Below are 25,022 nucleotides of genomic sequence, written 5' to 3' on the forward strand. Positions count from 1 at the left end.
TGGGATGGAAGGATGGTTCAACATAGGCAAATCAATAAGTGTGACTCACCACATTAATAGAATGAAAGATAAAAATCACATGATCATCTCAATAGATGAAGAAAAAGTTTTTGACAAAATTCAATATCCTTTCATGATAAAAATCCTCAACAAAATAGGTACAGAAGGAATGTACCTCTGGGCATCTGCGTGACTCAGTCCATTAAACATCTGACTCTTAGTATTGGCTCAGGTCATGATCTCAGGGTCGTGAGATTGAGCCCAAAGTTGGGCTCCACACTCAGCATGGAGTCTACTTGCAATTCTCTCCCTAACCCTTCTCCTCTGCCCCTGCCCCCAATTGTGTGCTCTCTCTTGCTTTCTTTTAAATAAATGAATTAATTTAAAAAATCTTTTTTAAAAAAAAGATGGAATATACCTCAACATAATGAAAGCCACATGTGCAAATCCCACAGCTAACATCTTACTCAACAGGGAGAGATTGAAAGCTTTTCCTCTAAGATCAGGAAAAACAGTACCCACTTTCACCAGTTATATTCAACATAGTACTGGAAATTCTAGTCAGAACAATTGGTCAAGAAAAGAAATAAAGGATATCCAAGTAGGAAAGAAAAAAGTAAAATTATCTATTTGCAGACGGCATGGTTTTATATAAAGAAACCATTAAAGATTCCGTGAAAAAACTGTTGGAACTAATAAATAAATTCGGTACATTTGCAGGATATAGAACAACATACCAAAATCAGCTGTGTTTCTAGACACTGACAATGAGCTTTCTGAAAAAGAAATTAAGACACCACCCAACTTACAATATCACCAAAAAGAATAAAATACTTAGGAATAAATTTGACTAAGAAAGTGAAAGATCCATACTGAGAACTAGAAAACACTGGTGAAAGAAACTAAAGAAAACAAAAAAATGGAAAGATATTCTGTGTTCATGGATTAGAAGAATTTATATTACTAAAATATTTTTTTAAATATTTCTTTATTATATTATGTTAGTCACCATACAATACATCCCTGGTTTTTCATGTAAAGTTCGATGATTCATTAGTTGCGTATAACACCCAGTGTACTGTGCAATACATACCCTCCTTACTACCCATCACCAGCCTATCTCATTCCCCCACCCCTCTCCCCTCCGAAGCCCTCAGTTTGTTTCCCAGAGTCCATAGTCTCTCATGCTTCACTCCCCCCTCTGATTACCCCCCTTTCTTTATCCCTTTCTTCTCCTACCGATCTTCCTACTTCTTATGTTCCATAGATGAGTGAAACCATATGATAATTGTCTTTCTCTGCTTGACTTATTTCACTTATTTCAGCAACCCTGTGGCGTTATGGGAGCACTTAGGCCATTTACATTGAGACTGATTATTGAGAGATATGATTTTAATGATGCCATGTTGCCTGTAAAGTCTTTGTTTCTATAGATTGTGACTTTCTGTTCTATATCACTCTTGGGGCCTTTTTACTTTTATAGAACCCCCCTTAATATCTCCTGTAGGGCTGGTTTCGTGGTTACAAAATTGGTCAATGACTGGTGATTCTGGAAGGTCTTTATCTCTCCATCAATTCTGAATGACAGCATTGCTGGATAAAGGATCCTTGGCTGCAAGTTTTTCTCTGAAAGAGCTTTAAAAGTGCCCCCCCCAACCCTTTCTCTCATTGCGGGTCTGTGTAGACAGGTCTGGCGTAATTCTGATACCTTTGCCTTGGTACATGAGAGATTTCTTTGCCCTGGCCACTTTCGATACTGTATCCTTGGATCTAATATTTGTGAATTGCACTATGACGTGACGTGGCGTAGGTTTGTCGTGGTTGAGCTTGGGAGGAGTCCTCTCTGCCTCTTGGACATGAAAGCTTGTTTCCTTTGCTAGATCGGGGAAGTTTTCAGCTACAATTTGTTCAAATATCTCTTCTAGACCTCTGTTTTTCTCCACCCCCTCGGGGATGCCGATGATTCTGACGTTGGAACGTTTCATTGAGTCAGTAATCTCCCGTTACCTACATTCTTGAGATTGGATTTTTTTGAGCCCAGATTCTATTTTAGCCTTCTCTTCTTCTAACCCATCCTCCAATTCACTGATACGTTCTTCTGCCTCATTCACCCTGGCCGTCAGAGCCTCTAGTTTTGACTGCATTTGATTCATAGAATTTTTAATTTCTGCCAGATTCGCTCTCATTTCCACCCTTAGAGATTCTATATTCTCATTAACATTTTCGTTAATACTTTTTTCAAGTCTACACATCATCTTGACCATTGTAACTCTGAACTCCATTTCTGATAATTTGGATATATCCATATCCATTAGTTCTGTGGCAGAGGCCACAGACTCATTGTCTTTTCTTTGCTGGGGGGGATTTCTCCTTCTCGTCATTCTGATAAGGAGAGGTTGCGGGGTTGTCCAGAGCCCAAATTATTGACCGGGACCCAGGCCATGCGCCCTTGTTTTATAGGGATCTTAGGGATGTGGGCTTCTTGATTTTTCAGCCTGCCTTCTGGGGGAGGGGCCTGCCGCGCCGATACTCAGGCAACCCTGTTTGGGTGGAGTCTCCGTGTCCCCTGCGAGGGGGGATGGGGATGGGCACACTGTGAGCCGGTATTTGCAGGCTTTTGTTCTCTGGCGGCTTTCCCTGGCAGTTTGCTGTGCCTCCTCTGAAAGTCAGAGCAGCAGTAGCCGAATCTCAGCCTTTGTCTCAGAACCGAGGGATCGCAGACTGTTCTCCACTGATGTTCTGGCCACTTTAACTCTGTTTCTGTTGGTGCTGCTCAACCCTGCAGCGTTCCGAGATGTGCGCCCCACAGCCGGCATCCCAGCCCTCACTTCCAGGGACGGCGCGTCTCTCTCCTTTGTGTTTCTAACACCGCCAGCCGCCAGCCGCCCCCACGCTCTGGAGCTCCCAGTCTCAGTCTGGTTCCAGGGAGTGCACCAGAGCTCTGTTTCAGTCTGGTGGTGCGCGCTCCCGGCTCACGGTCTCAGTCTGCTCTCTCGCGGGTGCCCGTCCGCGAGTCCGCCCACTCCCCCGTGCAGGTGGCTACCGCTTCCCGGTGTCCGAACGCGGCGGCTCCCTCCCCCTTCCATTTATCTTCCGATATCTGTGTGCGGTTTCACGGCTCCCCGCTTCGTACCTCAATACTCAGCACTGGAGATGTTCATTTGTAGAGATCCAGATGTATCTTCCTGCGTCTCAGGCTGGTTCCGTGGATGTTCAGGCTGGTCTGGTACCTATCCAGCTCGACTCAGGGGACCAGCTGAAAAAGGGGTCCCCTACTCCTCCGCCATCTTAACTCCATATTGCTAAAATATTTATACTATCTTAGCAATCTATAGATTAATGCATTCCCTATCAAAATTCCAAGGGCATTCTTCATGGAAATAGAAAAACATCCTACAATTTTTATGGAACCAAAAAAGATCCCAAATAGCCAAAGCAGTCTTGAGAAAAAAAGAACAAAGCTAGAGTCATCACACTCCCTGATTTAGAACTATATTATAAAACTATAGTAACCAAAACAGTATGGTACTGCCATAAAAAGAGACATATAGGACAATGGAATACAAGGCCCAGGAATAAACCTACACATAGTATAATCAACTAATCTTTGGCAAAAATGCCCAGAATACAAAATGTGTAAAGGATAGTCTCTTCATTCAATGGTGTTGGGAAAACTGGATATCCATATGTAAAAGAATGAAATTGCATCCTTATCTTACATCACTCACAAAAATTAACTCAAAGGATTAAGTGTGATACCTGAAATTGTGACACTCCTAGAAGAAAACAGGGGCAAATCTCCTTGACATTGGTTGTGACAATGACTTCTTGGAAACAACACCAAAGGCACAGGCAATAAAGTAAAATTTAACACGTGGGATACATAAAACCAAAAGCTTATGTACAGAAAAGGAAACAATCAACAAAATGAAAAACCAGCCCATGGAATGTGAGAAAATATTTTCAAACCACATATGCAATAAGGTGTTAATATCCAAAATATGTAAGGAACTCCTAAAAGTTAGTAGCAAAAATATAAGTAATCCAATTTAAAAATGGACAAAGGAGTGAATAGACATTTCCTTATGGAAGACATGCAAATGGTCAACAGGCATATGAAAAGGTGCTCAACAACACAATCATCAGGGAAATGCAAATCAAAACACCAATGCCTCACACCTGTTAGAATGGCTGTTATCAAAAAGACAAGAGATAACAAGTATTAGTGAAGATGTGGATAAAAGAAACCTTTGCACCCTCTTGGTGGGAATGTGATTTATTCTAGCCATTATGGAAAGCAGTAGGGAAGTTCCATAAAAAATTTTAAATAGAACCTCCATATGTTCTAGTAATCCCACTATCAGATATAATCAGTAATCTCAATTTTGTGTTTGCAAAAGAAATGAAATTAGTATCTCGAAGACGTATCTGCACTGCTATGTTCATTACAGCATTATTTACAATAGCCAAGATATGGCAACAACATAAGTGCCAGTTAATGGATAAATAAAGAAAATGCAGTCTATGTATTTATAATGGAATATTATTCACCTTTTTGAAAAAAGGAGATTGTGCCATTTGGTATAACACGGATGAACCTGGAGGACATTATGCTAAGTGAAGTAAGCCAGACACAAAAAGATAAATAATAATCTTACTTACATTTCAAATCTTAAAACTTGAACTCATAGAACCAGAGAATAGATGGGTGATTACCAAGGGCTGAGGGGGTGGCAGAAATAAGGAGATGTTGGCAAAAGGGTACAAACTTTCAGTTATAAGATTAATAATTTCTGGGGTGCCTGGGTGCCTCAGTCATTTGAGCACCCAACTCTTGATTTTGGCTCAGGTCATGATCTCAGGGTCATGAGATCAAGCCCCACATCAGGCTCTGCTGTCAGTGGGGAGTCTGCTTGAGACTCTCTCTCTCTATCTCTCCCTCTTCCTCTTCCTCTCTAAAATAAATAAATAAATCTTTTTAAAAAGAGACCAATAATTTCTGAAGATCTAATGTATGGATGGCATGGTGACTATAGTTAATAATACTGTACTGTAAACTAGAAATTTGCCAAGAGAGTAGGTTCTAATGATCTCACTACACACAAAAACACGGTAACTCTGTGAAGTGATGGATGTGTTAATTAACTTCATTGTACTAATTATTTCAAAATGTATATGTATATTAAATCATCACATCATATGTCTTAACTATATGCAATTTTTGAAAGATTTATTTACTCTCACAACCACAAGATCATGACCTGTGCCAAAATCAGGAGTAGAACACCCAACTGAGTCACCCAGGCACCGCACTATATACAATTTTTATTTTTCAGTTATACCTCAATAAAGCTGGTAAAATGTAAATAACATGCTTATGATACAAAGCTAATTTATACTGAAACCAGGTTTTTTCTATTTTAAATATTTTACATTATTTTTAAGTATTTATATTATATAAGTATCACATACATTTATATTCTATTTAATCACCTTCACGCACTGAAATAATTTATAACTCTTTAAATCCCATTTTTAGGAGTCATATAAATAGAATTTAAACTTGAGATTAAAATATTTGAAAACGACCTCACTGTATTTTATTTTATTATTTTCTTTTATTTTTCAGGGAACAGAATAGTTTTATTTTATTCATTTTATCATTTTTTATACATTTCTTTGTTACTTAACTATAACAGTGTTATAAACAGTTACATATATACTTTATATATATATATATATATATATATATATATATATATATTTCTATGGTTTCAGGTGTATAATATAATGATTCAAAAATTCAAAACATTTCTCAGTGTTCATCAAGATAAGTGTACTCTTAATCCTCTTTATCTATTTCACCCATTCCCCACCCACCTCTACTCTGGCAACCACCAGTTCATTTTCTGTATTTGAGAGTCTGGTTTTTTGTTAGTATTTTTGTTTGTTTGTTCATTTGTTTTCTTTCTTCAATTCCATGTATGAGTGAAATCATATCGTATATATCTTTCTCTGACATTTTTTTTCATTAGCATTATACCCTCCAGGTCCATTCATGTTGTTACAAATGGCAAGATTTCATTCTTCTTTATCGCTGAATAATATTCCATTGTGTGTATACCACATCTTCCTTATCCATTTACCTATAGACACTTGGGTTGCTTCTATATCATGGCTATTGTAAATAATACTGCAATAAACATAGGGTTCCATATATCTTTTTGAATTAGTGTTTTTGTTTTCTTTGGGTAAATACCCAGTAGTGGAATTACTGTATCATATGGTGATTCAATTTTTAATTTTTTGAGGAACTCTACTATTATCCATAATGGCTACACAAATTGATTTTCTGTCTGGATGATCTATCCATTGATATAAGTAGGTTGTTAAAGTCCTCTACTATTATTGTATTACTAAAAATTTCCTCCTTTATGTTCTTTATGTCCTCCTTTATAGTTGCTTTCTGTATTTAGGTGCTCCTATGTTGGGTGAACAAATATTTATAATTGTTATATCCACTTGTTGGATTGTTCCCTTCATCATTATGTGGTATCCTTTTCTGTCTCTTGTTACAGTCTTTGTTTTAAGATCTATTTTGTCCAGTATAACTATTGCCACCCCAGCTTTTTTTTTTTCTACTTCCATTTAAAGCATGGTAAATGTCTACCCATCCTTTTCACTTTCAATCTGCATGTGTCTTTAGGTTTGAAGTGAGTCTCTTGTAGGCAGCATATAGACAGATCTTGCTTTTTTATCCATTCAGTTACCCTATGTCTCTTGATTGGAGCATTTAGTCCATTTACATTCAAAGTAGTTATTGATTGATATATATTTATTGCCATTGTGTTACTTGTTTTACAGTTGTTTTTTTAGCTCTTTGTTCCTTTCTTCTCTTGCTCAATTTCCTTGTTGTTTGATGGCTTTTTTAGCGATATGCTTGAATTCCTTTCTCTTTATTTTTTGTGTATCTATTATAGGTCTTTGATTTGTGGTTACCATTAGGCTCATATGTAACATCTTATGCATATAGCAGTCTACATTAAGTTGATGGTCACTTAGGTTTGAACGCTTTCTAAAAAATGATGACTGGATGCCATGAAGTAGATGGCAATGCCTTAACCATATGCATGTTGTCAGGCCTGAGGGGCCTCTTGTCAAGGGGAGTGCTAACCTTCTCTCCTTTCTTAATACTGAAACCAGATTTTTAACATAGGATTGTTTATTTGGAGAATCTGATGTCATTTCAATATATCACACTAACACTTGGTTACATTGCATGAAGTGGATAATGGGAAATAAGGTAAAAAATATAGCAAGCACTTGTGAAATGACTTAATTTATAAATAATGATGATAATATCAATAATAACAATACCAATCATGTTGTAAGAGAAATTGCAAACTATCCCTCTTCTAATGATGGGAAACTCTGAATAAAAAAGATGATATTGAGTAACATAGACACTTTAACTATGTTTATTCTTCTGATCCATGAGCATGGAATATTTTTCCATCTTTTTGTGTCTTCTTCAATGTCTTTCAAGAGTGATTTGTAGTTTCTAGAATATAGATTCTTTACGTCTCTGGTTAAGTTAATTCCAAGATAACGTATGATCTTTGGTGCTATTGTAAATGGAATGGATTCCCTAATTTCTCTTTCTTTGGTCTCATTGTTCATGTATAGAAATGCTACTGATTTCTGAGCATTGATTTTGTATCCCGCCACATTACTGAATTACTCTATAACTTCTAGTAGTTTGGGGGTGGAGTCTTTTGGGTTTTCCATATAGAGTATCATGTCACGTGTGAAGAGAGACATTTTGACTTCTTCTTTGCCGATTTGTATACCTTTTATCCTTTTTTGTTGTCTGATTGCTGTTGCAAGGACTTCTAGTACTATGTTGAATAATAATGGCGAGAGTGGGCATGCTACCCAGAGCAATCTACACTTTCATTGCCATCCTGATCAAAATACAAATGACATTTTTCAAAGAACTGGAACAAACAGTCCTTAAATTTGTGTGGAACCAGAAAAGGCCCCGAATTGCCAAGGAATTGTTGAAAAGGAAAAACAAAGCTGAGGCATCACGTTGCTGGATTTCAAACTATACTACAAAGCTGTGATCACAAAGACAGCATGGTACTGGCACAAAAACAGAAACATAGAATGGAACAATGGAACAGAATAGGGAACCCAGAAATGGACTCTCGGCTCTTTGGGCAACTAATCTTTGATAAAGCAGGAAAAAACATCCAGTGGGAAAAAGACAGTCTCTTCAATAAATGGTGCTGGGAAAATTGAACAGCTACATGCAAAAGAATGAAACTTGACCACTCTCTCACACCATACACAAAAATAAACTCCAAATGGTTGAAAGACCTCGATGTGAAACAGGAATCCATCAAAATCCTAGAGGAGAACATAGGCAGCAACCTCTATGACATCAGCCACAGCAACTTTTTTCATGACACATCTCCAAAGGCAAGAGAAACAAAAGATAAAATGAACTTGTGGGACTTCATCAAGATAAAAAGCTTCTGCACGGCCAAGGAAACAGTCAAAATAACTGAGAGGCAGCCCACGAAATGGGAGAAGATATTTGCAAATGACACTACAGGGAAAAGACTAGTATGCAAGATCTACAAAGAACTTCTCAAACTCAATACAGAGGAAACAAATAATCAAATCAAAAAATGGGCAGAAGATATGAAGACACTTTTCCAATGAAGACATACAAATGGTTAACAGACACATGAAAAAATGTGCAAAATCATTAGCCATCAGGGAAATTCAAATCAAAACCACCTTGAGATACCACCTTACGCCAGTTAGAATGGCAAAAATGGACAAGGCAAGAAACAACGAATGCTGGAGAGGATGTGGAGAAAGGGGGTCCCTCTTACACTGTTGGTGGGAATGCAAGTTGGTACAGCCACTTTGGAAAACAGTGTGGAGGTCCCTTAAAAAGTTAAAAATTGAGCTACCCTATGATCCAGCCATTGCACTACTGGGTATTTACCCCAAAGATACAGATGTAGTGAAGAGAAGGGCCATGTGCACCCCAATGTTCATAGCAGCATTGTCCATAATAGCTAAATTGTGGAAGGAGCCGAGATGCCCTTCAACAGATGACTGAATTAAGAAGTTGTGGTCCATATATACAATGGAACATTACTCAGCCATCAAAAAGAACGATTTCTCAGCATTTGTTGCAACATGGATAGGACTGGAGGAGATAATGCTAAGCAAAATAAGTCAAGCAGAGAAAGACAATTATCATATAGTTTCACTCATCTATGGAACATAAGAACTAGGAAGATTGGTAGGGGAAGAAAGGGATAAAGAAAGGGGGGTAATCAGAAGGGGGAATGAAGCATGAGAGACTGTGGACTCTGGGAAACAAACTGAGGGCTTCAGAGGGGAGAGGGGAGGGGGATTGGGATAGGCTGGTGATCGGTATTAAGGAGGGCACGTATTGCATGGTGCACTGGGTGTTATACGCAAGTAATGAATCATGGAACTTTACATCAAAAACTAGGGATGTACTGTATGGTGACTAACATAACATAACGAAAAATTTTTTTTATTATAAAAAAAAGATGATATTGAGATTTATACCTGTTGCCGGGCAACAAAATGGCTCCTAGTGATCTCTGCCTCTTGTATCCTAACCCTTGTATATCTCCCAGGCTTGGCTTGTGTGGCCAATAAAATGTGGCAGAAGTAATGTCATGTCACTTCTGAGATTATGTTATAAAAGATACTGTAACTCACTCTCTCATTATTTACTGTGGGGGAAGTCCTATGTCATATAGTAAACAACTGTATGAAAAGGTCTATCTCTTGAGGAACCAAAGAATCTTGCCAATATCCATGTCTGTAGGCTTAGAAGTGAATTCTCCAAGCTCAATCAGGTCTTCAGATTACTGTAGCCCTCCCTCGTGGGCTTCTTGACTGCAGCCTCTTGAGAGACCTGAGCCAAAACTTCCCAGCTAAGCTTCTCCCAGATTATTGATACTCAGAAACTGTATGATATGATCAGGTGCTAATTTGGGGACAATTTGTTATACAGCAATAGATAACTAATACATATTTTGGTGACTAGAAGTGGGATAATGCTGTAACACACACCTAAAATACATGGGTGACTTTGGAAAAATATTAGTGTTTTCCAGGGTTCTGTTTTTAGTTCGACTGTTCTTTACACACTCCTCTGCATGATCTCATCTACTTTCACAGATTTAACTCTAATCTATGTATGAATGACTCTAAAACCTGTATTTCCAGTGTAGATATTTCTTCTGAGTTCCATGCTCATTGCCAACTTCCTACCTAGCATTTCTACCCAAACTTCCAATAAACACCTATGGCTAAACATGGCATTTATGGAACTTATCATCTCCACTTCCCAAATCAGATCCTTGTCTTGTATACTTTGTCTCAGATTGGTACACCCCTTCTCCTCAGTCACCCATTCTAGAAATCTAGGTTTTTTTCCATGTTCCACATTCAAACTCTTTTCCTGCTGATTTAAACTCTTAAGTATTTCCTAGATTTGCATCACTTCCATATCCCTTCTAAGTAACTCTCTCTAGTTTCTTCTTTCATCTGAATTATTGCAACTGTCACCTAACTAGACTCACTAACTCCAAGCTTGCCCCAATAAAATCCATTTTCCACACAGTAGCCAGTATTATGTTTCTAAATTGCATATATGATCATCTTTAACCTGTGCTTAAAACATTTCAGTGGATATTTATGTCCCTCTGGATAAAGTCCAAACTACTCACTGTGTTTAAAACAGTTCCTATGATCATACCCTTAACTTTATTCCCAGATTAATTTATTGCTTACCTATCTCTCAGTGCACACTTGAATAAAAGTGGTTCTTGTATTTCTTCAAGCACAAGATTTTTTGCCCAGTATGCTCTTGTATATATTTCCTCTACTCAAAGTGCCATTGCCTTACCTTTTAGTCTGGTTTACTCCTTTTCCTTTGGGAGTAATGTATAATAACCTCCTCTGGGTAACCAGCATACATTTCTTTTACAGAGTGGTTTAGGTAGCCCTCCTTGACCCTCCCATAGTCCCTGGAGCACATCTTATCATAATAAAAATTTTGTTTTATTAAAATTGCCTGTTTTCATGAATAGCTCTATAACAAGGCTATACTCCTTAAGGATAGGGTTTATGTCTTAATTATCTTTTATTCCAAATGCCTAATACTGTGACTGGCTCAATATAATTTTGTTTCTTGAATAATACCATCAGGAGTTGACAACTGATTAGAGGTTATAAGCTGAGGGAAATGCTAGGAAAGGGTAAAAGATGATTCAAGAAGAAATGGGAGTCAGTGATTCTCAAACTTTATTATTGATAAGAATCAACTGGTAAACTTGTTAAAATGCGGATCCCCTAACCTCACGCCTACATATTTCTAATTCCTTAAATCTAAGATAGGTCTCAGGAATCTGCATTTTTAGCAAACATCCAAGTCACTCTGCTGCTGTGGTTTTCTGCCCAACAGTTTGGGAAACATTGGTTTAGAAAATTAAGTTTTAAAGTGATTTTTTAAAAAGATTTTATTTATTTGACAGAGAGAGATAGCAAGAGAGGGAACACAAGCAGGGGGAATGTGAGAGGGAGAAGCAGGCTTCCTGCTGAGGGGAGCCCAATATGGGGCTCGATCTCAGGACCCTGGGATCATTACCTGAGCCTCACCTGAGCTGAAGTCAGCTGCTTAACTACTGAGCCATCCAGGCGCCCCACGTTTTAAAGTAATTTAATGTCTCTGTAGTTTATCATAGGTGTCCATTTTTCTTATCTATTGTTTCAGGTTTTTTGGCATATAAATAAACTTAATTGCATTTAAACACCGTTCTATCACTTTAAATATAAAATTAAACCCCACCCTCCACTGGGATTTTCAAAAGCAAGTGAGTTTCAACTCTTCTGTATGGGTCTGCAGTTCACAAATAAGTCACAAAGAAAGGGCTGTCATAAACATATGTTGGGGAAATCAAATCCAGACAGTATATAGTAATTCTACAGTAATGTGCTACCAGCATTAGTTAAAATAATGAGACTAAATCCCTTTCAAAGAAGGTCAAATCACACATGGATTTTTTTTTCAAGCTTAAGTAATGTTTCTTGCTGAGATTTTAGGAAATCTAAAGATCATAAAGTACACAGAGACAAGATCTGCAACAACAGCTATTTTAGAGTAATAATTTAGGTGAGAATAAACTAAGTTAATGAGATTCATGTACTCAAGTGCCTATGTAGTTGAACTAATGTCAATTTTATTTGTATATGAGTTAAGTTCATTTCTAAGATGTGCATGTGTGGGGTTTTTACTTCTGTACCTTTTGAAAATAACATGACCCTAATGTTATTGAATGGAAATAGAATAAAATATATATTCCGCATTATGCTCAATAGATATTTACAAGAAATCCTTTCTGCTGAGAAGGAGCAATAAAATCCACATGCAAGGAAATTAATAAGTTAAATTATATGTATTAGCAGTCAAAATATTTTTAAAATCTTTTTAAACAGGAACATTAAGGAAAACAGCTAGTTATTTTCAATATTGGAAACCATAATGTTGATAGCAACTTTCATTTTAATCCCCAGAATTGGACATTGAACAAACAAAAAGCTGGTTATTTGCTTTTGGATACTTTGTCTGAAATTAGGGTATGTTGTTATCACACACTTCTGCTTTAGTTATGACTTCAGGTACTGAAAAATCAGGTTTCTTTTATACTGGCCTAATTAACAAAAAAAAAGGGATTAGAATAATATTCCACTAAAAATTCAGAATCTTACATAAAATCAAAATTGCTTTTATTTTAAAGAAAAAAAATGTGATATATAGATGATAGACTGAAGACCATAAAAATAAAGGTAAATTAATCTATCATGAATAAATCCAATAACTAAATGCAAAAACAGAAAGAAAATGAAAAAAACTAGATGTCTCAAAAGTCTGAGAAATAAAAACTGTGGGTGAATGAAAAGCTTAGAAAGTATCCATGAAATTGATGATTTTCTAAGAAAACATAAATTATTTTAAATAAATAAATTACCAAATAAAATTTGGTAAATAACAATTACCAAATTGATGTAAAGATAGAAAATCTGAAAAGATCAAAAATATGAAAGAAATTTTTTAAGTATAAAAATAAACTAATTCCTAAAAGACTCTGGGCTAAGAAAGATTTGTCTATGAGTCATTTCATTTCCTCAGAGAATACTTTCCTATGTTATTAATGTGTTTCAGAGCATAAAGAAAGAAGAAAATTAACCCAATAAATCCTGTGGACCTAATATTACCCTGATAAAATTTTAAGAAACATAGAAGAGATAATTTAAATTATAGCTGGATTTTATTTATGGTCATGCAAGATAGAGATGCATGAATACAATATAAATTACTGTCAATTGGATCTAGCAATATACTGAAAGTAACATGTATTGTCCTTGGAGTATTTATTCAGATTGTAGAAACTGTTCAGTATTTGGAAAAACATCAATAACAGATGAAAAATAACATCAATATAATTGATACTGAGAAGATCAGGTTGAAGAAATTTTCTAGTTTGTTGAGTATTTTTATCATGAGTCCAGAGCTAATATCATACTTAATGGTGAAAGACTAAAGGTTTTCCCTCTAAGTTCAGAAATAAGACAAGGATATCTACTCTTCTTCAACTCAACATTATACTGGAGGCTTTAGCCAGTGAAATTTGGCCATAAAATGAAATAAAAAGTATCTAATTTGCAAAGGAAGAAGTAAAACTCTCTTTTTGAAGATAAGATGATCTCATATATAGAAAACCCTAAGTAACACACACATGCACACACACAGAGTCTTAGAGCTAATATTCAGGTTCAACAAAATTGCAGGATATAACATCAAAATACAAAAATAAGTGTTATTTCTATACACATTCAATGAACAATCAGAAGAGGAAATTAAGGAAAAAAATACATCTTAAAAGGTATCAAAAAGAATCCAAATATATGCAACACTTGTACACTGGAAATTACAAAATGTTGTTGAAAGAAATTGAAAAAGATATAAATGAATGAAAAGACATCTTATATGCATGGATGCAAACACTTAATATTGACAAAATGGCAATCCTCCTCAAATTGATCTACAGATGCAATGCAATCTCTATTAAAATTCCAACACCCTTTTTTGCAGAAATTGACAAACACCACCTAAAACTGATATGGAAATTCATGGGACCAAGAATAGCCAAAATAATCTTGGAAAAGAAAAACATAGTTGGAAGACACACTTTTCACATTGAAATATTACCAGAAAGCTACAGTAATAAAAACAGTGTGGTACTGGAATCATAGTAGACATACAGATCGATTGGATGGAATTGAGAGTGCAGAAATAAACCCTCACATTTACAGTCAATTGCTTTTCAACATGTCAAGACTATTCAATTGGGAAATGTGTCTTTTCAACAAATGGTGCTGGGACAACTGGATATCTACATGTAAAAGAATGAATTCAGACCCAGTATATACACTATATACAAAAATCAACTCAAAATGAATGGGAGGCCTATGTATGAAAGCTAAAACTATAAAACTGTTGGAAGAAAACATAGGTGTACATTTTCATGACGTTGGGTTAAACAAATATTTTTAGATAGCACACCAAAAAGACAGGACATAAATGAAAAAAAACATAGATTTCATCAAAGCTAAAAACTTTTTGCTCCAAAGGATATCATCAATAAAATGAAAAGACCACTCTTAGAATTGTAGAAAATAAATTCTAAATCTGATAAGGGATTTTTATCCAGAATATATGACCAACTGTTAAAACTCAAAAACAAAAAGATAAATAATGTGCCTTCAAAAAGTAGCAAAAGCTCTGAACAGATATTTCTCTGAAGGAGACAACACAAATGTGTAATAAATGAAAAGATGTGCAACATTATTAGTTATCAAAGCCACAATGAAATAGCACTCCACATCAACTAAGATGAAGATATGCAAAAAGACAGGTACTAACAAGTGTTGTCAAGCATGTGGACAAATGGGAACTCACATACACTGCTTGTGAGGATGTAATATGATGAAGCTCCTATTGAAAACAGTTTGGAAGCAGAGAAAGACAATTATATGGTTTCACTCATTTATGGAATGTAAGAAATAGGAAGATTGGTAGGAGAAGGAAGGGAAGAAGAAAGGGGGGGTAAAACAGAAGGAGGAATGAACCATGAGAGACTATGGACTCTGGCAAACAAACTGAGGGCTTCAGAGGGGAGGGAGTTGGGGGATTGGGATAGGCTGGTGATGGGTATTAAGGAGGGCACATATTGCATGGAGCACTGGGTGTTATACGCAACTAATGAATCATGGAACACTACATCAAAAACTGGGATGTACTGTATGGTGACTGACATAATATAATAAAAAATTTTTTAAAAAAGGCAAAAAAAAAAAGAAAACAGTTTTGTTATTCCTCAGTAAGTTAAATATGGAATCATCGTATGATACAACAATTCCAATCCTAGGTATATACCTAAGAAATTGAAAACCTATGTTCAAACAAAAACTTGTACAAAAATGTTCATAGTAACATTATTCATGTATCCAAAAAAAAGGAAAACAACACAAATGTCTATGAATTGATGAATGGTAAACAAAAAGCGCCATATCTATATGATGGAATATTATTTGGCAATAAAAAGGAATAAAAATGGAGGAACGCATGGACAAACCTTGGAAACACAAAGCTAAATGAAAGAAGTCAGAGCCAACAATTTCGCGTACTGCATTTTCCATTTATATAAAATTTCCATAATAGGCATATCTGTAGTGACGAAAAGTATATTAATGGTTGCCAGAGTTTGGAAGGAGGTGGGAATGGAGAACGACTACTAATGGGTACAGGGTTTCTTTTAGGGATGATAAAAATACTCTAAAATTGATCATGGTGATGATTGCACAACTGTAAATATACTAAAAGCCACTGAATTGTAGACTTTAAATGGGTAAATTGGATGGTATGTGAATTATATTTTAATAAGGCTGTTAAAAGTAATAATATAGCCATCTTTTTATATCATTAGATGTCTTTTAAAACATAATTTAATGGATTCTTAGTGTTACTGTTATATATAGCATTTATTTAACTACTTTCCTATTGTTGAATATTTAAGTTGTTTTGATTTTTTCAATATTATTATCATTGTTTTGGTGAGAATTGCTATAGTTAGAAAATTGCATATATCCTTTCTTATTTCCCTAGGATAAATTCATAGAAGAATTACTAGTATAAATATTATGCACATTTTTTACTTTGGGTAGATCTTGACAAATCACTTTCCACAGTGGTTATCTCACTTATCATGACCATTCATGTTATGTAAAAATGCCAAGTTCCACGCACGATACCCAATACTGAGTATTTTGTTCTACTACTACTTTTTATTTCCCTCCTCTTTGTCTTCCTCCTCATCTCCATTCTTCTTGACATTAAAACATATGTATTTTTTAATGTACTCTTTTTAGTGTTAATTACTGAATCAGTGATGACTTTTAGGAACTTCTCCAGTGACATGCTCTAGGACTTAATCTTAACATGTTTCCTTTTTAACATGATATTCCGAACACAGATAAAGTCATAAAGACTGATTTATCACATACTCAGATGGCATGAAACTAAGAGGACCAGCTGTCTGTCGTATTCTCAATTTGTTTGCTACTTTAGTCCTCACATACACATTTTTGTGTATGGTGTAAGAAAGTGGTCCTGTTTCATTCTTTGCATGTTGCTGTCCCATTTTCCCATCACCATTTGTTGAAGAGACTGTCTTTTTCCCATTGAATATTCTTTTCTGCTTTGTTGAAGATTAATTGACCATATAGTTGTGGGTTTATTTCTGGGGTTTTCTGTTCTGTTCTATTGAATTCTGTGTCCATTTTTGCGCCAGTACCATACTCTTTTGATCACTACAGCTTTGTAATATAACTTGAAGTCTGGAATTGTGGTGCTTCCAGCTTTGCTTTTCTTTTTCAAGGTTGCTTTGGCAATTTGGGGTCTTTTGTGGTTACATACAAATTTTAGGTTTGTTCTAGCCCTGTGAAAAATGCTGTTGGCATTTTGATAGGGATTGCTTTAAATGTGTAGATTGCTTGAGTAGCATAGACATTTTAACAATATTTGTTCTTCTGATCCCTGAGCATGGAATGTCTTTCCATTTCTTTGTGTCTTCTTCAATTTCTTTCATCAGTGTTTTATAATTTTAAGAGTACAGGTCTTTCACCTCTTTGGTTAGATTTACTCCTAGGTATCTTGTAGGTTTTGGTGCAATTGTAAATGGGTTTGATTCTTTAATTTTTCTTTCTGCTGCTTCATTATTGGTGTATAGAAATGCAAAAGATTTCTGGAGATTGATTTTGTATCCTGTGACTTTACTGAACTTGTATATCAGTTCTAGCAGTTTTGGGGTGTCTTTAGGGTTTCCTATATAAAGTATCATGTCATCTGCAAATAGTGAACATTTTACTTCTTCCTTGCTGATTGGATGCCTTTTTCTTTTTGTTGTCTGATTGCTGAGGCCAGAATTTCTGGTACTATGTTAAATAACAGTGGTGAGAGTGGACATCCCTGTCTTATTCCTGACAATAGAGGAGAAACTTTCAGTTTTTCCCCATTGGGCATATTAGCTGTGCTTTTTCATAGATGGGCCTTTATTATGTGGAGGTATGTTCCTTCTAAACCTACTTTGTGGAGGGTTTTTATAAAGAATGGATGTCGTACTTTGTCAAATGCTTTTTCTGCATTTATTGAAAAGATCATGTGGTTCTTATCCTTTCTTTTATTAATGTGTTGTATCATTTTGATTGATTTCTGAATATTGAACCACCCTTACAACCCAGGAATAAATCCCACTTGATCATGGTGAATGGTTCTTTTAATGTATTCTTGGATTCAGTTTGCCAGTATTTTGTTGAGAATTTTTGCATCCATGCTCATCAGGGATATTGGCCTGTAGTTCTCTTTTTTAATGGAGTCTTTATAGAGTGACAGACTTTTAATTGGTAGAACAAGGGTTCAAACTCAGGTATGTTTGGTTCCAAAGCATGTACATTTTCTAGTATACTACATTTGGTTTTCAGTTTAACAATCATTCATTGACAACCTCCTATGCATCAGGTATGCTAGTGACAACAGATATAGTGATGTATAAAAAATGACATGGTCACTACTCTAGTGGAAGATATAGTCTTATGGGAATGCATAACAATAACTAGTCAACAATAAAAACACATGATAAATTTAGGTAGTGATATGTGATATGAAGAAAATAGAACAAGTTTAATAATAGAGAGTAACTGGAGAAGAACATTAGATAAAGTGTCCCAAGAGTTGAGCTGACACTTGAATAATGAGAACAAGTTAACTATCTGAAGAATATGAGGAGGGATGTTCTAGGAAGAGGAAGTAATTGCAATTACAAAGACCTTGACATAGAGGGCGCCTGGGTGGCTCAATCGTTAAGCGTCTGCCTTCGGCTCAGGGCATGATCCCGGCGTTCTGGGATCGAGCCCCACATCAGGCTCCTCTGCTGGGAGCCTGCTTCTTCCTCTCCCACTCCCCCTGCTTGTGTTCCCTCTCTCGCTGGCTGTCTCTGTCTCTGTCAAATAAATAAATAAAATCTTAAAAAAAAAAAAAAGCAAAAAACAAAGACCTTGACATAGGAACAAACAGCATAATCTAGAAAGAGAACTAAGGGGATACAAACATTTGCAATTTATTTTGGTGACACAGTATCTTGAACACCCTTTTCTTTCTTTCTTTCTTTCCTTTTTTTTTTTGATAAGTCTTCTCTTTAAGAGTTTTAGTGGGACACAAAGTGTGCCTCTTTCTTCAGGAGATTAAATACTAAGTATTTGCCTTTCCCGTCTTTCTTGTAAAGTAGTCTCCACCAATAGATACAATTGTTTGAATCTTTTTAAAAGATTTATTTATTTATTTATTTATTTATTTTAGAGAGAGAGAGCAGGGGGGAGGGGTAGAGGGAGATGGAGAGAGAGAATTTCAAGCAATCTTCCCACTGAGTGTGGAGCCTGATGTGGGTGGGGTTCAATCCCATGACCTTGAGACCATGACAGAAGCCAAATCAAGAGTCGGCTGCTCAACCAGCTGAACCACCAAGGTGCCCCCAATTGTTTAAAATTTTGACTCAGGAGGTAATGTCACACAAGGGAGAGGAAGGGGATCTTTTTCTCTTTGGCAGTCATAATGGTACTGAAAAGTTATATTCCTGGCCTAGACATGGTGTGGTGCACATTTAGTGCTCCGTGGCTATAGGGACAGAAATCTATTCATGAGATCATTTTTGAAGATGATTTTTTTTGTTTTGTTATGTTTTAAAGATTTTATTTATTTATTTATTTGTTTGTTTACTTATTTATTTACTTATTGAGTGTAAGTGGGAGGAGGGGCAGAGGAAGAGAGAGAGAGAGAATCTCAAGCAGACTCGGTGCTGAACACAGACGACAATGTGGGGCTCAATCCCACGACCCTGAGATCATGACCTGAACTGAAACCAAGAGTCGGACACTCAACTGCTCAACCAACTGAGTCACCCAGGCATCCCTGAAGATGATTTTGATTGTTGTTTCTGTAAGCATAGCCTGGAGTGTGGTTCTCCTCCCTCCACACAGTAGCATTCTCAAAATTCATTTTAATAAGCTTCTTTTCTCTTTAATTATTCAGCATAAGTCTATTTGTTCCCAATTTAGAGCCCTAAATTATATAGCTGGGATGACTGAAGCATAATGGAATGGGGATTAGTTTCAGGAGATGGTGATTGGCAAAATAATGGCCTCAGAAAAATGTACACATCCTAATCCTCAGAACCTGCAAGTATGTTACTTTACCTGGCAAAAGGGACTTTGTGGATGATGATCAAGTTAAGAATCTTGTGATAAGATTATCATGGATTATCCAACTGGTGTAAAGTAATCACACTAGTCCTTATAAGAAGGAAGTAAGAGGGTCAGTGTAGGAAGAAGGAGATGTGATGATGGAAACAGAAGTCAGAATAACATGGGGCCATGAGCCAAGGAGTGCAAAATGGACTCCAGAAATTAGAAAAAGGCAAGGAACAGATTCTCTCCTCAAGCCCCCAGAAGAAATGCAGCCGGCTAACCTATTTTAGACTTCTGACATCCAGAATTGTAAGAAAATAAACGTGTGTTGTTTTAAGTTGCCCAAGTTTGTGGTAATTTGTTGCAGCAGCTACAGGGAACTAATGCAAAGAAGTCAGAGAGGAAAGCACAGGTTGTTATCAAGTATGGTCTTGTAGGTCACAATCAAGAGTTTAGATTTTAAGTATGATGTAAAACAATTAGAGAATTTTAAGCATGGAAGTCACATTATTGGATATATGATTTTAAAACATAACTTTTCTCCTGTATGGAGAAATTTACTAGAGTGGGGCAAGACCAAAGTAGATGAGGATGCTCTAGTTTTGAGGCTACAGTCTGAGTTAGAGATGGTGGTAGGTCGGACTTGCACATTGGTGACAGAGAGGAAACACTGAGTTGAAAGGAAAAAAATAAATACATAAAATATAAAAAGGAAATTGTTGCAAAGCTCTCAGGAAAGACAGATTGCATCCAAGTACTGGCAGAGGGATTAGCTTTAGTTGAGAGAAACAGCTACTTTAACAGTAAGAAAGAATTAAGAGATGATGTGTGTTCATATGTATGCTTGATATTGAGAATATCCCATCTGATGGTATTTTACTTTCTGAATATGAGGATGCCATCTTCTCAAAGTGAATTCAATTAGCATAAAATATTTTCTTCTCGCCATAGACAAAGATATAAAATATTATACTTAGATTAAGTAACATCCATCTTGGGTTAAATCTGTCGTTAAATATTAAGAGATGACTATATAGTTCAAATCCTGGGCTGAGGTTATGGAAACTAATTAAATCTGGAACAGAATAAATGATCGAGTCCTGATTTTCAACACAAAGAGACAAACAAATAAAACAAGTCATTTGTGCTTAGTGTGTACCACTAGGAATATAATATACCAACTGAAAATAAGTCTAATCCTACTGAACTATGTGCTCTCCCAACTATCTAGACTACTATGGTTATTTCTAAGAACTGCAACATTAGAAGGATATCAACAAACTATAGTACATACAGAAGGTTCCCTGGCTGGCTCATTTGGTAGAACATGTAACTCTTGATCTTAGGTTGTAAATTTAAGCCCCGTATTGGGCATGGAGCCTACTAAAAAAAATAAAAGAATAGGACAAGCAAGTGATGAAGTATGTAGAAACCATTTCATGAGAAACAGTTGGAGAAAGTGGGGATGATTAGCTAATACTAATTTTCATATATTTAAAAGGCTGTTATGTCAAAGAGTAAAAAATCACAGTCATTGTTTAAATGGGAATGATAACAACACTGCCTAATGCAGAGTTCTTTTGATAATTAAGTGCATACATTTAGATTTGCATATTATTATTTCTACTATTAATATATTCTTATTTTCCTAGAGGGCAGAACCTGGACCAATAATGTTAGAACAAATCAAATTTCAGCCAAATATGAATATGAATATTCTTGAATGTCAATGATAGGTATGTAAATATAGGCTATCCTTCCTGGTTAGGTAGTGAGATCACTGCCATTGAAAGAGACCAGGCAGAGGGCAGACTTACTACCAGGATAATTCAGTGGATGTTACCATTTTGAATGGGAAGTTAGGTGAAATTGATAGTAAGCATCACATATGTAACTCAAAGAATCTAAGATGGTTATGCTTTAATATTTTCTTGAGAGTTATTAGATAAGGAACAAAAGAAACCTTTTTGCCATTGAGATAGCCATTAATTCCATTTGCCAAAAACATTGGGTTTTTCTTCTGAGCACATGGCAGAATTGTGATTGGGTAGGTTGTGTGACTAGTTCTCTCTGATGAATGTGAACAGAGGTGACTCTGTCACTTACTGCCTTCCCTCTGGCACAGTGACAAGCAATGTTACAAAATGATGACTGTTCTTGACAACTTGGGAGACTGAGTAACTGGAGTAATGGAGCCCCCCTGTGAAACAGTAATGGATACATCATCTGAGTATAAAATAAACTTGTTTTAAATCACTGGGAGGGTTGTTTGTTACTGCAGCATAACCTAGTCTCCGTTGATGGACATAACTATACTGAATTCCAAATATTTTTAGTGACTTGCCTAAGCTCTGGTCTAACTTGAGTTAGCAGACCCTAAGAGTTATTAAAATAATTAGCATTTTTTTACACATCTGACACAAATAACATTTCCACTCTCATTTTTCCAACTCTGTAGTTCCCCACCTCTTGCTACCCTCTGCTCCAGCCCCAGATGAAAGATGGAAGTATAAGAATTGGTACAGCACTGTAGAAAACAGTCAGAAGTTCCTAAAAAATAAAACTAGCATATGCTTCAGCAATCCTACGTCTGAGTACATATCCAAAGGGATTAAAATCAAGATCTCATAGTGATATCTGCACTCCCAGAGAGTGATTTTTACTGATTTTACAAATGCCCGTCTTCATCTGTTACTACCCTACTATCTCTTTTAGTTCTCACCTTGCCAGATAACTCTTCTTTTGTGTCCCAAATTATGTTTCTCTTGTCTACTTGGGGAGCTCTTAGAGGGTAAACCTATCTACTGCCAACTCTGCCATTAAATTACTTTATTACCCTGAAAAGCTCATATTTTTCTTGCTTGCTCTGGATTTCCTAATCTGTTAAAAAGGGGGGTGGACAGTTCAGGGAGTAGATTAGGTGATAGTCTCAAGTTCTTATTAAACATTTGATTCAATTATCCTTTTTCCCAGGAGTTAAGTTGGTGATGTTACTTTTGAGGAACAGATTTTAAAGGAAGCAATGATTATTTTATCAAATGAAGGTACTGAAAGGAAAACCAAACGAAGTAGTTAAGAGCTAAGTGTCCGTGAGTGTCTGTAGGTGAGGCCTGATGATAGACTTGGAAGAAAATCAGGTCCTGTAGGATTATATTTACTTCTCAGGAAACAGCAGGAACCATTAAGCATAAACCAAATGCCAGCTAACAACTGTTATAAATAAGACTTTAGTTGTAAGTTCATATTTCTTTATAAAGGAAAGGTTAAGGCTTAATAAGATATTATGCCTATGGAATTATCTGCTGGAAGATACCAGCTCTAATATTATCAAAGTGTATAGAAATGCCTCACAGTATTATGATACCAGAAGAGAAGGAACCACTTCCAGAGGTTTTATTTTTTTGTGTGTCAATAACTCTTGCTCCTTCTGTATTATTTCCATGGAGAGATATATAGTGTAAACAAGTATCAGTTTGCCCAGATGTCTTCTTTTTCTAAACTAGTGTTGCTCAGGTATTGGGAAATTATAATTATTGGTAATTATACACCAATTACCAGCTGTATAAACTTGAACAAGAAAATTTACCTCACTGAGTTTTAATATCCTTATTTAATAAAATGAATATAACATTAACCGACCATTCTTGTGAAGATTATATATATATAATTATAATGCAAACACACACTCACTGAAGGGGAACAGAATTTACCACCCCGAAATACTTCTCTTTGGCCTAAGGATTATTTTAGGCTGATTATTTTTAAGAAAGAGCGGACACAGTAGAAACTCTGAAAACTTAACCGAAGTTACCCTTTTGTGAGAGATACTTACATTTATATGGAAAATCTCTATTTGTAAGGGTGTCTCTCTTTGCATACCAGGAAGAGAAGGATGACTCTAATCTCTAGAAACTCTTAATAGTGGGGGAAAAAAGAAACGCTTATCAGTGGAGAAGGCAGGGACTTAAATCTGTACCTTACCCATGATTACTATGCTTTTCCTGACAGCCTCCTATAACTGACTCCCCCACCCCCTCAACATCTTCTTTTGTCTTTAGTGAGAGATGGATTTAAGGTGGTAGCTTGGGCCATTTGGGGGGTGTGGCTGATACTGTTTTCCTCGGTCTCTCTCATGTGTATAGGAGGTATACATGTTATTAAACTTTTGTTTGTTTTTCTCCTATGAATCTGTCTTTTACAAGGGGTGTCTCAGCCCAGAACCTTAGAAAGGTAGAAGGAAAATTATTGTCTCTCACAATACACACATACACACAAATACATACATATATATGTATATACATTTTACCTAACATGATGGATGTAGCAAGTAAGTCTGTAGATTTTGGTGTCCTGATCCATATTTCCATACTGCCTCATCTAGGAATTCTTTGCAGCTGCTGGCTCTCTTACTTTTGTGCCACAGTGATAGCTAATGATAAGGGGAATCTAGAATAAATAGTAGAGAAGAGAAGGAGAAGATGAGTACCTGTTGCAGCCCCAAGATCAACTATAGTGGGGCACCTGGTGGCACAGCGGTTAAGCGTCTGCCTTCGGCTCAGGGCGTGATCCCGGCATTATGGGATCGAGCCCCACATCAGGCTCCTCTGCTATGAGCCTGCTTCTTCCTCTCCCACTCCCCCTGCTTGTGTTCCCTCTCTCGCTGGCTGTCTCTATCTCTGTCGAATAAAAAAAAAAAAAATCTTTAAAAAATAAAATAAAAAAAAAAGATCAACTATAGTGACAGTGATTGTAGTTTGTTCACTAAACTCTTCTCAATTTCCCCTAAGGAAGACAGAACAATGGGAATCTTGCGGAATGCTCCTAAAACATGCTTGGAGAAATGGATCTGTTTGGTGCAAGTTGTGGACTGTGCAGAGTCATGAAAATGTGCCTCTCAGATCTTATACCTTACAGAGCATGATAGACTGACGGCTCCAGCCATTGTCCTTCTGGATCTGCTACTGCATGCCCACCAAGGTCTTATGGCCCATGGGCTTCACCAGCTGATGATGGAGCATGTTGGAGGTACTAAGGCAGGCCCATTGTGGAGGGACATGGAACTCCTACAATGGGAAACTTTGGCCTGATGTTTTTCCACT

General features: G+C 36.4%; 1 long non-coding RNA gene and 1 pseudogene across 3 annotated transcripts in view; one reads left to right on the top strand and one right to left on the bottom strand.

Moving 5' to 3' along the window:
* Positions 1-25,022, top strand: part of LOC123002287 (uncharacterized) — a 1,175,027-nt gene that overhangs the window by 343,565 nt on the left and 806,440 nt on the right. The window lies entirely within an intron of this gene.
* Positions 7,078-7,196, bottom strand: LOC113241901 (U6atac minor spliceosomal RNA; annotated as a pseudogene).

The sequence above is a fragment of the Ursus arctos genome, chromosome X, assembly GCF_023065955.2.
Source record: "Ursus arctos isolate Adak ecotype North America chromosome X, UrsArc2.0, whole genome shotgun sequence".
Taxonomy (NCBI): domain Eukaryota; kingdom Metazoa; phylum Chordata; class Mammalia; order Carnivora; family Ursidae; genus Ursus; species Ursus arctos.